The sequence below is a fragment of the Engystomops pustulosus genome, chromosome 11, assembly GCF_040894005.1.
Source record: "Engystomops pustulosus chromosome 11, aEngPut4.maternal, whole genome shotgun sequence".
Classification (NCBI taxonomy): Eukaryota; Metazoa; Chordata; class Amphibia; order Anura; family Leptodactylidae; genus Engystomops; species Engystomops pustulosus.
The window spans coordinates 17,331,397-17,346,743 of record NC_092421.1 but is presented as its reverse complement, the minus strand read 5'-3'; the positions used below and the strand labels follow the sequence as shown (position 1 = coordinate 17,346,743).

Sequence of the window (15,347 nt, the reverse complement as noted above, 5' to 3'; positions counted from 1 at the left end):
CCACTGGGTCACCAATGATCATGCAAACATGCCACAATTGGAGAGAACATGACCCCAATTCTTATGATTGCCAATGGGACCTTCACCAATTAAATTGCAATGGAAATTGTGGGGAATACAACATTTGTTTAATGAGGATGGGTAGAAATCAAGGCAAAACTGTTTAAATTGCTTCATAAATGTGTTTATTTAGGTATTGTCAGGTACAGATAAACAATAAGGTTTATTAGTGGTAGCTCAGGTTTGATGGAGAGACTCTGACTTGAAGAGGAAGGCAGTTATTTCTTGGGTTAATAGGGAATTGATGACTAAAGTTAATAAAAAAAGAATCTATACCAAATATATCAATAGTTCGGGAACAAACACACAGTATCCTGGGTCAATGTACACAGTTCTGTAGATAAGGTTTCTTTGAAATATATTGATGCCTGGTTATATTACATTTTAAAATTATTGTATAACTGTTTGTACTCGTTAAAGCAATATTATATTTGTATATGTCTCCTATGGTTTGTAAAGTGCTGTGGAATTTGATGGCTTTATATAAATAAAGATTCTTATTATGCTGTGGATTTTAGATAACCTTTATCTGAAATTAACAGTAGATTAGATCAATCTAACTATTTTAGGGAATGTTAATTCTTTTAGGAAATCCCAAAAGTGGTGCAGCTCCTGTTCATTACCGAGTTACAGTTCCTTCACAAAAGGCTTGATAGAAATGCAAGTCGATAGGGATGGGTGAAATCATATTGAGAAATTATTTTTTTATTATTAGACTTGTTAAAATTGATGTTTTTCTTCAGAAATAGGAATAGTGTATCGAGGTAAAACATGAGAATTATTAGGCTAAATGCTGTACTTTCGGGAATGAGAAGAATCTAAAGATGTGTAAGAAGACGACTGAAGAAATCGGGCAATACTTTTTTGAGGCTGAGTACACTTAAAAGTTTGGGGTCACCCAGACCATTTTAGTATTTTCCATAAAAACTCATTTTTTTATTTTTCAAATGATTAATTTTTTTTTTTAAATGATATTTTCTAAATAATTTTCTCCTTCGAACTTTGTTTTCCTCAAACAATGCTCCATTTCATGCAATTCCAGCATTGTAGACCTTTTGGCTTCTAGCTGTCAATTTGCTGAGGTAATCTGAAGACTTTTCCCCCCGATGCTTCCAGAAGCCCCTCCCACAAGTTTTATTGGCTTGACTGTCTCTTTTTGGTATCGCCTGAAAAAGGTATTACCTTCTTTCTTCTCTCTATGGCTAACACGGTGCAAGTCTATACTCTACACGTGCATGCAAGTTATTACACTGCAGACAGAACTCTGCGTGGACACTTCTGTGGAATCCCTAATGATCTTGTATTAAACCTTTACAATAACTAATGTAGTAGTATTTTTAATTCATTATAATCTGCAAAGTTTAAATCTTCTTTTTACTAGATAAACAATGACCGATCAACCTGATCATTAGTCAGGGGTCCTGTTACCCATCTAAATGGAGCAGCAAGATAAGCATGTGCACTGCTACTCCATTCATTCTCTATATAACTGCTGCAGATTGCCAAATGCTGCAATCAATCTCCAGTGGTACCACTGGATTTTAATGAAGTGGAAATGTGAGCTGCTTCTTCATACAGCATGGAATATGTGTGTACATTATGAAATGTAGATCACATGCAACACTGGTTTTTGCCATTATTAATTTATACCAGTAAAACAACTCTAGAGTATCATGATTTTCATTACCAGTCAATTTTTTTTTAATTAACTTTGTAGGGCTTATTGTATAACTAAACAAAGTAATTAATTATGTAATAAGCTGAAATTCTAGCATGTCAATGAACTTCAGTAATATGACTTGAATAGCTTTGAGATCTTCTTCCCGGATTAACTTTGATTTACTTTTTTTTTTCTTTGATCAATTAATTATGTGTTTTAGAATCAGATGTTCTATCGATGTGCCCATCATGCTCTAAATGTGTATTTAGAGAAGCAAAAACAGCTTTGGTCTTTTCAAATATGTTGTAAATAAATATGGTGTTCACAGAGCTCCTATAAGTCGCTTTAATTTAGGTCACTAACTTTCTTAAAAGACCCATTGCCAATCTTTACCACATTTGGCCACTATACACATAAAAGTCCTAATGATATTAGTGTCTCTGTCTACACTACTGTTATTCTGTCCTGGAACGGACAAAGGCACTGGACCCAAAGACCAAATCCCCTTCCCAACTATCACTGCCTAATTGCCGTACCTACCCCAAGTGGTAGAAGTCAACTGGTTGACGTCCCATCCATGTCATGCACCAAAGCGCAATACAATACAGAGAGGGATAGTTGTCAAATATGGGTCAGAACCAGGAGGACAAAGCAGGACAAAATCACTCTGTAAATTGACAGTTCGGGATACAGGCAAAAAGGTCAACGATGCCAGAAAATAGGTGACAGAAAGAGCAGTGACCCAAAAAATCTTATATGAGAAGCCATAGCCCTGGTCAGGAAGGTGATTGGATCAGTTCTCTGACATCAGGCTGACAGCAAGAAGAGTGGTAGAGAGACTTGGATTAATCACGGTGGATTAACTGTTGATGCACTAGAGCAAATATTACTAGATACAGGCAGAGGTGGTGGGAGATACCAGAATTCAGGCTAGCATAAAACATGAAGCCAACTGACGCTCATTAGTGCATGCTCAGCCGTACCTTACGGACAGAGGATGACGCAGACACAGATGTGTCCTCTACATTTTAAAACGTATCCATTGTTACCGGGAAGATAAGCTTCTGCCAGAGATTTCTGTAAGTGGTTTCTGCCCATTTCTAATTTGAAAATGTATTCATGTTTGCTGACCTCAATATAAATGCATCCCTGCTTCAGCCACAAACGCTGTTGCTGTGAACTCTTTAAATGATCATTGTTGACACAGATTTTATTAATAATACATTGTCAGAGTATTGTAGAAATATTTATAAAACTATTGTTTCCCTAAAAGCAAATTGGCGTTAAACAATATTTTCACCATTTAAGACCATGGTAGATACATAATCTTTCAGTCACTGTTACATTTTTGTAACATGTAATGGTTTGTGGGAAATGGATAACTAGGCATCTGTTGAATGAGGAGAAGAATGAGTTATTGAAAAATAGGATGGGCTCAAACTCCATTGAGTTATAAATAGAAACCTCAGCCGACGTAGGTGTATGTGTTGTGTGCCCATAGCGGCACTATAGGAGTACTATAATAGCAAGTTGGGCAGTGAGGATTAACTGCTAAGACTGTAATATATAATAGCATAACAGAGACGGAGGCTATTTATATTAGAAGTATGATTGAGTCACACAATGTTGCAAAAATGTATCGAACATAATTCAACACAATTAAGCCACAGCGACCTCTACTGGTTGAAACCGGCTGCTTGCCATATATGACACAGTATAAACACAAACCCACTACTCACTACATAATTTTTTAATAGTGTGTTGTGAAGAAACTCTTCTTCCTGAGTTATTTAATAAGAATTCTTGTATGTTTTTTAAATACAATCAATAAAAGTGACGTTTTGGTAATATTTTGACCAACGCCAAAACTTATTATGTAGCTCTATAGTTAAAGTACTTTTGTTTAAGCCTAACAAATAATAGGGGGAGCTATATTGTCACATTATTCTGTTCCTGCAAGGACCTCGGGCAAGGAAATAACAAGCATACAAATGTTTAGAAGGCTTTACAATTCACCTATGTTGTATCATTTCTCACTCAAACAAGAGGAAAAGCCATGGGAATTTGACTTGTTCCTACAGTACAGCATAGAGGACATAGAAATGTGCACAGTAGGCATCATTATATTTACTTTACAAAGACATATTTTTGTGTCCGCCTTTGTTTGTAGGTATGTGCTGTGAATAATACGTCTACCCCTTTCAAAGGTTGGTTAAGGTTTGCCGAAATACTGTTTGTAAAGGGAATTTTGTTTGGGAAAAGAAATGGCATATTTCACAATGATAATTAGGCCAAATAAATGGTAAAATAAAGAGGTTCTAATGTTCTGATCTATAGGAGATCTGAAGTCTCCCGTAGGCCCCTTGCACCTGGTTGCGTGTTCTCCTGGGCCAGATCTCGAGTGCATCACTCGGTCGGGAGGTTAACCAAGACGGCTCATTCATGATGCAGTGGGACATTTGGTGCTTCATACACCGTGACCAGGCACTGTAGACCTTTATGGGGGCCATGATAAGGCTGCAAGTTGTGCAGACATATCACGGGTCTCCGTTCAGTCATGTGCGTTAGGCCTAAGGGATGCAAAATCCTATGTATGAGGGATCCTTCAGACGGGTGTTTTTATAATCTGGCTGCAGTCTTTTTGCAGATAACATACAGACCCATCGATTCCTATGGGTCTATTCAATCTTTTCATACATTCGTTTTTTTTCATGGATGTGCAGACAGTGAGATAAAAAATTGCAGGAAGCGCTATTTTTTTTCTCACATGCAGACCATGTACCTCTGTAAAAGTTAGCGGATTCTCCAAAAATGGCATCCGTATGCGCTCCGTTTTTTTCTCAACTATTGCTAGGCAACCAACTGAGCAGTGCAAAAAGTTGATTAGGAATCCATCTGTTTTTTTAGCAGATGTGAAAAAAACAGATGACATAGGAGGATGGGGATACATTAAGGACATGTTTTTTGTGGATGTTCAATGGACACCCCCGTCTGTTTAAGACCTTAAAGGAAACCTACCACTTGAAGTGGCAGGTATAAGAGGGAACTACCGAGCACCAGCTCAGGGTGAGCTGGTGCCGGAGCTTATTTTTGTTAGTGTTTTAAACCGCACAATCGCGGTTTAAAACACTTTTTAAACTTTATGTCGGAAGCTGCATCGGCGCAGGGAGGTACGCGCTCGGCGCTTACCATGCCCATGGCTCTCCTTCACTTCCTATGTAGCCGCACGCACGGTCACCCGCATGGTAAGCGCCGACCGCGTTCCTCCCTGCGCCGAAGCAGCTTCGGCCATAAAGTTTAAAAAGTGTTTTAAACCGCGTTACTGCGGTTTAAAACACTAACAAAAATAAGCTCCGGCACCAGCTCACCCTGAGCTGGTGCTCGGTAGTTCCCTCTTATACCTGCCACTTCAAGTGGTAGGTTTCCTTTAAAAGACAACTTTGATACATCAGCTTATCTCTATGTAGGATAGATGCATATATTATTACAGCTTTGAATATATAGGATATAGCTCAGCTGTTTTTAGTAGATGCCTCTCTGGGATTGTGTGAAAACCAGTGCTACCTTGTATGGAGAGGGCACACCACATCAGCCCTTACCATACAGGCTTACCCAAATGGTTACATTATCTATACTCACCAAGGGGTTAAAGGGAGTCTATCACCTCCCCCCAAGTATAAGAAGTTATTGTTATAGAATACTACATTGCAATTTCCAAAATATTGCCCCCTTGTTGTTTGTTTCCATAAATCTGTATGCTAATGATGAGCCCATAAATACTGGAGCAATGCTTCACCCATCTCAACCACTCTCCTCTCCTCTCAGTGAAGTTCCCTCATTCTCAATACAAATCTCCTGCTCATCAGATAGAGAGCGGCTGGTCTAGGTAAAAATAGCAGCAGGGCTGTAGATGCATATGGATGGTAATGGGGAATAGCAAAGAAAGGTATTTTTATTTCCTACAACACCTCGCTAGCATGTGTTTTTTTTTTTTTTTTTAACATGACAGCGTTTGTAGAACCCATTCAATGTCAGCAAACACCTCGGCCCCACAATGCTCTATTTTTGTCCCTATAGAAGCGCAGCATCTCCTTTTAGATTTAAAACCGGTTGTAAAAACGGTTCTTCAATGTTACCAAAGCATAGTCCACCAGTAAAGAAATAAACCTGTCTGTCAAGGTGAAATTCAAAAATTTATGGTTGGGTAAAAAGTCTGCCTGTGACATTCACATTATGCCATCTGCAATAAAACATCTTAACCCTTTAACGACCCGTGACGTAATAGCACGTCACGGGTCGGCTGCGGGTGCATGGAGAGGGCTCACGGAGCCCTCTTCATAGCCAATAAGTCTTTGCTACATATAGCAGCAAAGACTTACCAGTAAAACCCGCGGCGGCTTCAAAAAGATGACATCATCAGGGAGCGCCGATCCGTTGCCATGATAGCCTCGGGTCTTTCAAAGACCTGAGGCTGTCTTGTTTCAATCCATTGATTACAATGTGCGATTTGCACAGTGTACTGAATGAGGAGGAAAATCACCATATACTGGGATACAGTAGTATGGCAGTATATGGTAGGTTCAATCGGACAACCTATGGTTCAAATACCTTAGGGAGTCTGAAAAATAGCAAAAGTAAAAATGTATAAAAGTTAAAAAAAAAAAAAAAAAATTCGAATAAAAGACCGAAAATTTAAATCACCCCCCTTTCCCTAGAACTGATATAAATATAAATAAACAGTAAAAATCACATCAGGTATCACCTCATCCGGAAATGCCCATTCTTTCAAAATATAATAACTTTTTTTTCACTGTGTTTAACCACGTAACAGAAAATAGCGCCCAAAGTCGGAAATGGTTCTTTTTTGCCATTTTGAAAAATAGAAAAAAATCAATAAAAAAAATCTAAAGATTGTACAGTCCAAAGTGTAAAAAAGTTATTAGAGCTGGAAGATGACAAAAAATTTTTAAAAAATTGTACAGGTGTTTTAAATTTTTGTAAATGTATGAAAACATTATAAAACCTATACAAATTTGGTATCCCCATAATCGTACCGACCCAAAGAATAAAGTAGACCTGTCACTTGTGGCGCACAGTGAAAGCCGTGAATTCCAAGCCGTGAATATGGCACAAATGCGTTTTTTCACCAATTTCCCTGCATTTGATTTTTTTTTTTCCCGCTTCCTAGTACACGGCATGGAATATTTAATACCATCACTATGAAGTGCAATTTGTTATGCAGAAAACAAGCTGTCACCGAGTTCTTTATGTGTAAAAAAAAAAAAAAAGTGTTAGATTTTTGATCGTGAGGAGTGAAAAATCAAAATGAAAAAACGGCGAGGTCCTTAAAAGGTTAAATCTATTGGAGACAAATGTCTACACTCAATTCATTGTTAAATAGATGGAAAACTTTATACACTTTGTGGAGACTAGACGTGGGAAGTTCCTATATATAAACATATGAGTATTGAAGGCTGTAAGACGGCTGATTCATAATACTACAGTGTGTTTTGAGTGGGTGTCAAATGTTAAACCCTTATTTACATGATTTGCTTAATATTTGCACTGGAAAATAGTTTGGGCAGTGCTGGTAATAAGGAAGAGGTTAACGCCTGCATACAGCAATGGTATAACTACTTGTCTTGTTCTGTGAGTAAAATGCACTCGGCACCAGTTGCCATGGTAACCTTGATGGCCTGTTGGTGAAAACAATTTTTTTTTTTTTTTCAGATCAATTCAGGAACTAAGGAAATAATCTCTGTGGCTTTTAGTCTGCTTGTCATGCAATTTGAATGTATAATAGAAATATATACACTGGAGACCAAAATTAGAGAACACATTTCCTAAATGTAAAGGTCATTGTGTAGTCCTATGTGAATATATCCTAACATGAGTACACTAACAGTATTTTGAGGTTTATTTTATAAATTGTTTATATTCTCAAGTACAGAATCTAAGTACCTGCAAGTTATTGGTGTTAATCTGGTGTTAATTTGTCATGGGGTATACAGGCGCCGTCTCTTCCACTGCAGTAGATTTGATACTAGTATGCAGGAGCATGTGACATCTGTCGGACCTGATTCTGCGAGAGCACACAGGACCTGGCTGCTGCGTAGCTCCTCCCCTTACAGCGGTCTGCTTCCTGCAGCATGTGCTTGTGCTCTATACCATTGATGATGATGGCTGTGCTCCCTCAACTTCCATTCCCAGTGGTTCAGTAAGCATATGTGTGTTAGGCTACATTCACACGACCGTTGGGGGACGTACACTCACCGGCCACTTTATTAGGTACACCTGTCCAACTTAATTTCTAATCAGCCAATCACATGGCGGCAACTCAGTGCATTTAGGCATGTAGACATGGTCAAGACAATCTCCTGCAGTTCAAACCGAGCATCAGTATGGGGAAGAAAGGTGATTTGAGTGCCTTTCAACGTGGCATGGTTGTTGGTGCCAGAAGGGCTGGTCTGAGTATTTCAGAAACCGCTGATCTACTCGGATTTTCACGCACAACCATCTCTAGGGTTTACAGAGAATGGTCTGAAAAAGAAAAAAAATCCAGTGGGCGGCAGTTCTGTGGGCGGAAATGCCTTGTTGATGCCAGAGGTCAGAGGAGAATGGGCAGACTGGTTCGAGCTGATAGAAAGGCAACAGTGACTCAAATCGCCATCCGTTACAACCAAGGTAGGCAGAAGAGCATCTCTGAAAGCACACTACGTCGAACTTTGAGGCAGATGGGCTACAGCAGCAGAAGACCACACCGGGTGCCACTCCTTTCAGCTAAGAACAGGAAACTGAGGCTACAATTTTCACAAGCTCATCGAAATTGGACAGTAGAAGATTGGAAAAACGTTACCTGGTCTGATGAGTCTCGATTTCTGCTGCGACATTCGGATGGTAGGGTCAGAATTTGGCGTCAACAACATGAAAGCATGGATCCATCCAGCCTTGTATCAACAGTTCAGGCTGGTGGTGGTGGTGTCATGGTGTGGGGAATATTTTCTTGGCACTCTTTGGGCCCCTTGGTACCAATTGAGCATCGTTGCAACGCCACAGCCTACCTGAGTATTGTTGCTGACCATGTCCATCCCTTTATGACCACAATGTACCCAACATCTGATGGCTACTTTCAGCAGGATAATGCGCCATTTCATAAAGCTGGAATCATCTCAGACTGGTTTCTTGAACATGACAATGAGGTCACTGTACTCAAATGGCCTCCACAGTCACCAGATCTCAATCCAATAGAGCATCTTTGGGATGTGGTGGAACGGGAGATTCGCATCATGGATGTGCAGCTGACAAATCTGTGACAACTGTGTGATGCCATCATGTCAATATGGACCAAAATCTCTGAGGAGCTTCCAGCACCTTGTTGAATCTATACCACGAAGAATTGAGGCAGTTCTGAAGGCAAAAGGGGGTCCAACCCGTTACTAGCATGTTGTACCTAATAAAGTGGCCGGTGAGTGTATATAGGGCCAGCAATGGGCACACGGAACGGTATGCAGAAATCTTTCCTATCCTATATTCCTATCTTTACCCGTATTATGGTACCGTGCGCCAAGTATCTCAGAGGGGAGGGGGCCAGCAGCGCTTAGCCGCTTCTCCTCTCTGGTGTGCCGACATGTGCCCGCCGTGCTGGACTTTGATGGCCTCTGCCAAAGACTTCTTGAGTCACATTCTGAGGCACCTAAACTCCTGCTCAAGCTTTCTCTAGTTGTTAGTATAGACTGCTCACAGTGACGGGGATTGTGGGAGTGTTGAAAGCTGCAGTAACTGCTAAGGTAAAAGAGCTGGTCCATGTTACAACCCCTGTGCCATGTCCTCTCAACTCCATGTGCAGTCCTATACTACAGAAACAACTTAAAAGGTAAATGTATGTATGGGTGTGCATGTTTATACTGGACATGAGTGGGTATGCATGTATATGGGACGTTCATGTACAGGGCTTGGGGTGTATACTGTAATCAGCAGCAAAGGATGGTGTAAAATAAAACAAAGAACTTCTACTAATTTTTGATTTTCTAATTCTTTATAGCACTGTGTCACTCGTAGATAAAGAGGGGGGGCATTTATCAAATGATAAATTCTCCGCTGCGGCCTTCTTGTACACTAGTGCAACCGACTCGCAAAATGCCTCCGCCCGGCACTCGCTCCACAGTGCTTTTATTGTGCAGGGCTAAAGGGAGCCCTCTTATTGAAGCTGTTTTATTTTGGGGCTGCACTTTTTTAGCCCTGGTTGTGCCAATGAATGAGAGTGCTGAAGGAGTTGTGTATCGGCTCTTTATTGTTTTCTTATATAAAAGGTTGTGTTATCATATTCATGCACTAAGCTTATGTATGTTACCCTATACACATAGTTAGGTTGATTATGTTACTGTATCAATATATGTTAATGTGTATTTGTGATAGGGGTCACTGGACAGATACCTGATCATGTCTTTGGAAAAGTAATAGATTCCGTATAACTACAGAAAATAAGCCACTCCCAAGTTAACTTCTTTCTGTCTCTTGAACAAAACCTAATGCACTCCGGGCAAAGCATCCATGTATGTGGGAGAGTTAGGAAGGCTTTTTAATAGAGGCATTCACTAATTTGCACCAATGTGAGTACCGAGCAACTCTAACAATGACCCTGATCTACATGTGTAATAGTTTCAACACTGCAGCTGGAATTTCTTGACAGTTCAGCGCTGAACAAGCTAACGCTCTGTAATAGAGTGGCACCACGGTTAAGAGCATTTGGACTGAAAGATCACTCCGCAGTGACCATACAGAATCAAAAGTCTTGACTCACTTTGGCTGAGGCTCATGTTGTGTGGACATAGAAGTGGTCCACAGTTGATTTTAGCGATGAAAGCAGGTTTAATTTATTTGGGTCTGATGGGAAACATTGGGGCTTATTTACCAAGGGTCCTGTAGCCGCATTTTCGTCGGGTTTCCCGACTTTTCGGGGATCGTGCTGGGGCGATCGGCGGGTGGGCAGTCGGACAATTCAACGGATTCGGACTACTCGCAGGATTTAACATTTTAAATTTGTGTCACAAGCCATGCACTTACATACACTGGGAGAAAGACGGTGAACTCCGGGGAACCTTATCGGGGAAGTGACACATGCAGGATATCGGGCACACAATCTTCTTGAATCGCAGCAGATGTGCATTCCTGCGGACATTTCGGATCGGGGATCGCACAGGGACCAAGTAAGTGAATGTGCCACATTATGTTCATCAACAAACTGGGAAAAGGCTGCACCCAATGGGGGTCATTTACTAAGGGCCCGATTCGCGTTTTCCCTATGTGTTACCCGTATAGTTCCGATTTGCGCCGATTTCCCCTGTATTGCCCGAGATTTTGGCGCACGCGATCGGATTGTGGCGCATCGGCGCCGGCATGCGCACGATGGAAATTGGGAGCGTGGCCGAACGAAAACCTGACGTATTCGGAAAAACCGAAAATGTGTCGCTTGGGACGCGCTTACCTTCACTTGGTCTGGGTCGGTGAATTTCAGGGCATCCGGATGCTTTTCAGCGCAGCAGCGCCACCTGGTGGGCGGCGGAGGAACTACCTTAGTGAATCCCGGCCGGACCCGAATCCACCGCAGAGAACGTGCCGCTGGATCGTGAATGGACCGGGTAAGTAAATCTGCCCGAATGTGTGTAAAGAAGTCCGTGAAAGGTGGTGGAGGACATGTCATTTTTTGGAGCAGGAGTTGGACCTCTCATGCAGCCACATTGCAGACTGAACGCAAGTGTGTATCAGAACCTTATTCAACAACACATGGTTCCTTCCTTGCGTTCTTTACTCAATCAACCAGCAATTTTCATGCAGGTCAATGCTCTCTGTCACACCTCAAAATGGGTGATGCAGTTGCTTGAGACAGAATACATTGAAACAATTAAATAGCCAACCCGGTTTCCTGATCTAAACCCAATAGAAAGTCTGGGAAAGTTGTGTTTTTCTTGGTCATTTCTTTGTCCCCAAACAGTCACAAAACTGTGGAGAAGAGTGGACCAAAATCAGACCAGAGAAGTGTAATAGATTGAGTTAGGAATCCACATTCGTTGATGCCTTTTCCACATAGCTTATTCTTTTATTCTCCATGAAAACAGTGAGGGTGAGCTCAAAGTGTAACTTAATTTTTAAGCCAAATTGCATAAATTGATTGCGAGTTGATGCTTTTCATTAATAAAGTATATTACAAAGTTTACTATGAATATCAACACTAAGAGTTGATATACAAGGAAAATGTTTGATACAGATATCAAAGAATTCATCAAAACAATTAATTCCACTGATAAAATTCCCAATTTCTGCAGTTTTTCATGTTAGAAAGTGTAGACCCTGCAGAGATGTGTAACTATGGTAAAACTATAAACAAAGGGAGAATACTGGGCTCACTCTCCACCAGGTGCACAATCTTGAGGAAATCTTCCGTTCCTCTTAGTAAGAACAGCAAATAAAAGAGTTGATCGGCACTCACTAGGTCCGGTAAAATCGTTAGATAACTTTATTCATCCAACTCGCTGGAACAATACAGGCAAAATACTGTTAAAAAAGGATGCCATCTCCATCTGACGGGTTTTAGACCATCAGGTCTTTAGTCATAGATGATAAACTGATATCGTATCACTTTTTTGTTTGACGGTCAAACTACAGCATTGTCTATAGAAAATCTTTATATGATACTACAAATAAGTCCTCAGGTATAGCTCAAAATCTGTGTTCCCCTCTCACTAGTGTCCACCAAAAAGTTTGTTGGTGAGATACTCTAGAGCTAGTTCTGAACAACATGATTGACCACTATAATCCATGGCAACCGAGATCTGGATTGTGAACTGATTTATATTGATATTGTAAATGCATCTTCAGCATCTTGTGCAAACGCATAATAGTAGCAATTAAAGAAAATCTGGTTTCCATGACAAAGAATGAAATTGGTGCACAGCTGCTTGTGCTTTTAAAGATGTCCCCATCAGCAGCGAGGACTGTGTTACAAGCTAATTAGGCAAGAGTGCTGTCGGGCTACACTTCTTCAACCATCTCATTGTTTTGTGACCAGAAAAGCATCAGACTTTCTAATATAAACTCTGGATTTCTTAGACATTTAAGTGATGGTTTTAAAAAAAATCACTTAGTTACCCTAAAACAGTGGTGGCGAACCTATGGCACAGGTGCCATAGGTGGCACTCGGAGCCCTTTCTGTGGGCACCCAGCACAGAATTTACTAGATAGGACACAAGGCTTCCTCCTGCAGTCCAAGAAAGCCCAGGGCACGCCACGCTCAGTGCCAGGACAGAGGCAGGAGGAGCGAGAAGGTGTGGACAGAGATGGATTATCGTTGGAGCTCCTGCTCTGGGGTCCCTTGATTCTTCCTCTTCAGGGGACCCTGGAGGGAAGCTACAATCCAAACATTTCCTGCTTTCTATTGTATTGGTGTCCTCAGGATACCAATATGATGAAACTTGTGATACAGCAGAGATCAATATGTTACTGCTTAAATTGTCATGTTGGCACTTTGCGACATAAGTGGGTTTTGGTTGTAGTTTGGGCACTCTGTATCTAAAAGGCTCGCCATCACTGCCCTAATAACCCTGTAGAGAGTTTTCCTGGTGCACAGTATGAACATAGTGCTATCCATTGTTCAGCTATATCTGGCATGTCAATTCTGCTCATATTACATTGTGATAAGATCTATTTGAAAATAGTGTATCCATGCATATGTATCTGCATAACCCCTCAAACAGGTTTTCTTGCCCTTGATTGGTTCTGAACACCAATGACCTATCCATATGTTGGGTTTCCGACCCATGAGAACCCCACTGCTTACATAATAGTGAAAGCTCAAATATATCCTATATGCACTGTTTTGGTCTGGGTGCCCAAACCTGTGATTAATGCAACATTTGGGTACTGGACCCCCACTGATTGGATACTGAGGATCGTCATGATGGAACTCTACAATATGACGCTTTCCTATAGGCATTTCATGACGTAATCTGTGTCATGGTGCATTATGGATATAAAGGGTATCTATATTTTTTTACACTTTATAGTGATATGCCAGAACTATGTTATTTGCATACAGTCTTTCATCCTGGTGGTAGATGTCCTTTAAACTACACCACCAAATAGCTGGTCTAAAGGAGACTTTATCTTCTCCGGATGAATCCTGCATGATTTATCTGGTACAGAATAAGGCTTTGTAGTCTAACCCTGCACTGGTATTCAGCAACACTTTGATAAATCTCCCCCATTGTCTGTTATCAGTTGTATATTGGTTGGTTGCAAACCCCACCACCATTCAATTTCATTGCTCCTGTTAAATGTCCCAATTATCTTTAAAGAACTCAAGTGCTTTATCCTGGCAAAATATTCCTGTTACATTAATCTTTGATGTTTAATTACATACTTTGCTTAGCAACCTACTTGGACTTGGTTCTTTGAGTTTTACAGATTATGATTGTTAAGGTACCATAGTAAATCACTTGATAAGAAATTAATATTTTCGATGTGAGCACATACTCTTGCAGTCGCTACGCCTGGCTGACTTTTTTCATGCCATTCTTAATAACTATGTAAGTTTGAATCCTCTTCTGAATAAGAATTTCATCAAAGCTTTTTTGTAATTACACTTCATGTTTTACTAAGAGAAGCCATGAATACAGCCGAGTCCTTTAAAGTTGCAGTACGCAGGGACAAAATCAATAATCTGATTAAAAAATGGATCAAGGAGCAGAATATATGATGACTGCAAGTGAATTATTTAAAAGGGCTATTATTTCTTTTCTCTTACGATACTTAGAACTTGTATTCAAAAATGTAAGATTATTATCAATGTTAAAGTGAATAGCATCATATATACAAGGCAATTATTGCTATGAAATAAGCAATGTGATTGTTCAAGATGGCAGTAAAGCACTGATTGGGAGATTCATCTAAGGAAAATGTAGATTATTTTAGGCAGGAATGAAAGAAAATCTAAGAAAATGTAGATATGGTGAGGTTCATTCTTGGATTTATCCGTGTAGAGATGGCCAAGGATCTGCATTGTTGGCTTTATGCAACATTTTCTCAATGTATACATTTCATGTTGGGCAAGTGATGATCTTTAAGAGCTAGACACTAGAGGAGAGGAAGACTCCTCTCTAAAGTATGATGTCAATGTTTTTAAGAAATATTTGACAATATTTCACAAATGTCTAGAATATTCACAATAAAAAGGGGATCTTACACCATGAACTTTAATAGTCAAGTTTATATTTTCTTATAATGGATCGAAGAAAAATTTGTAAGGCTTTTACATTGAACTTTGACATTGAGTTTGTTATTGAGTTGTGAAAAGTTGGGAAGGGCTTGAGTAGAGTGGCTGGTCGACCATGCTCCCTGCTGCCCTATGCATTCTGTATGGGACTGACAGAGAGCCGAGTACTATTCTGTATTGAATTAAGAGACTAGGTGCATGCTCAACCTCCTGCTACACTCATTAGGGGACTGGGATCTATGTTCTCATGACCATTGGGAGTCCAAGTGGTTTGAACCCTCACCAACCTGCATTCTATCCTCATCCTGCATATAGTGGACAACACTTATTTACTTTCATAGTATGTAGTGTGTTAACTAT

At 40.3% G+C, this 15,347-nt stretch overlaps 1 protein-coding gene and 1 long non-coding RNA gene across 3 annotated transcripts in view; one reads left to right on the top strand and one right to left on the bottom strand.

The window, feature by feature from the left end:
- The window catches only part of PCDH15 (protocadherin related 15), a 934,666-nt gene that overhangs the window by 60,602 nt on the left and 858,717 nt on the right, over positions 1-15,347 (bottom strand). The gene's annotated exons all lie outside the window — the stretch shown is intronic.
- The window catches only part of LOC140106608 (uncharacterized), a 136,462-nt gene that overhangs the window by 115,427 nt on the left and 5,688 nt on the right, over positions 1-15,347 (top strand). The window lies entirely within an intron of this gene.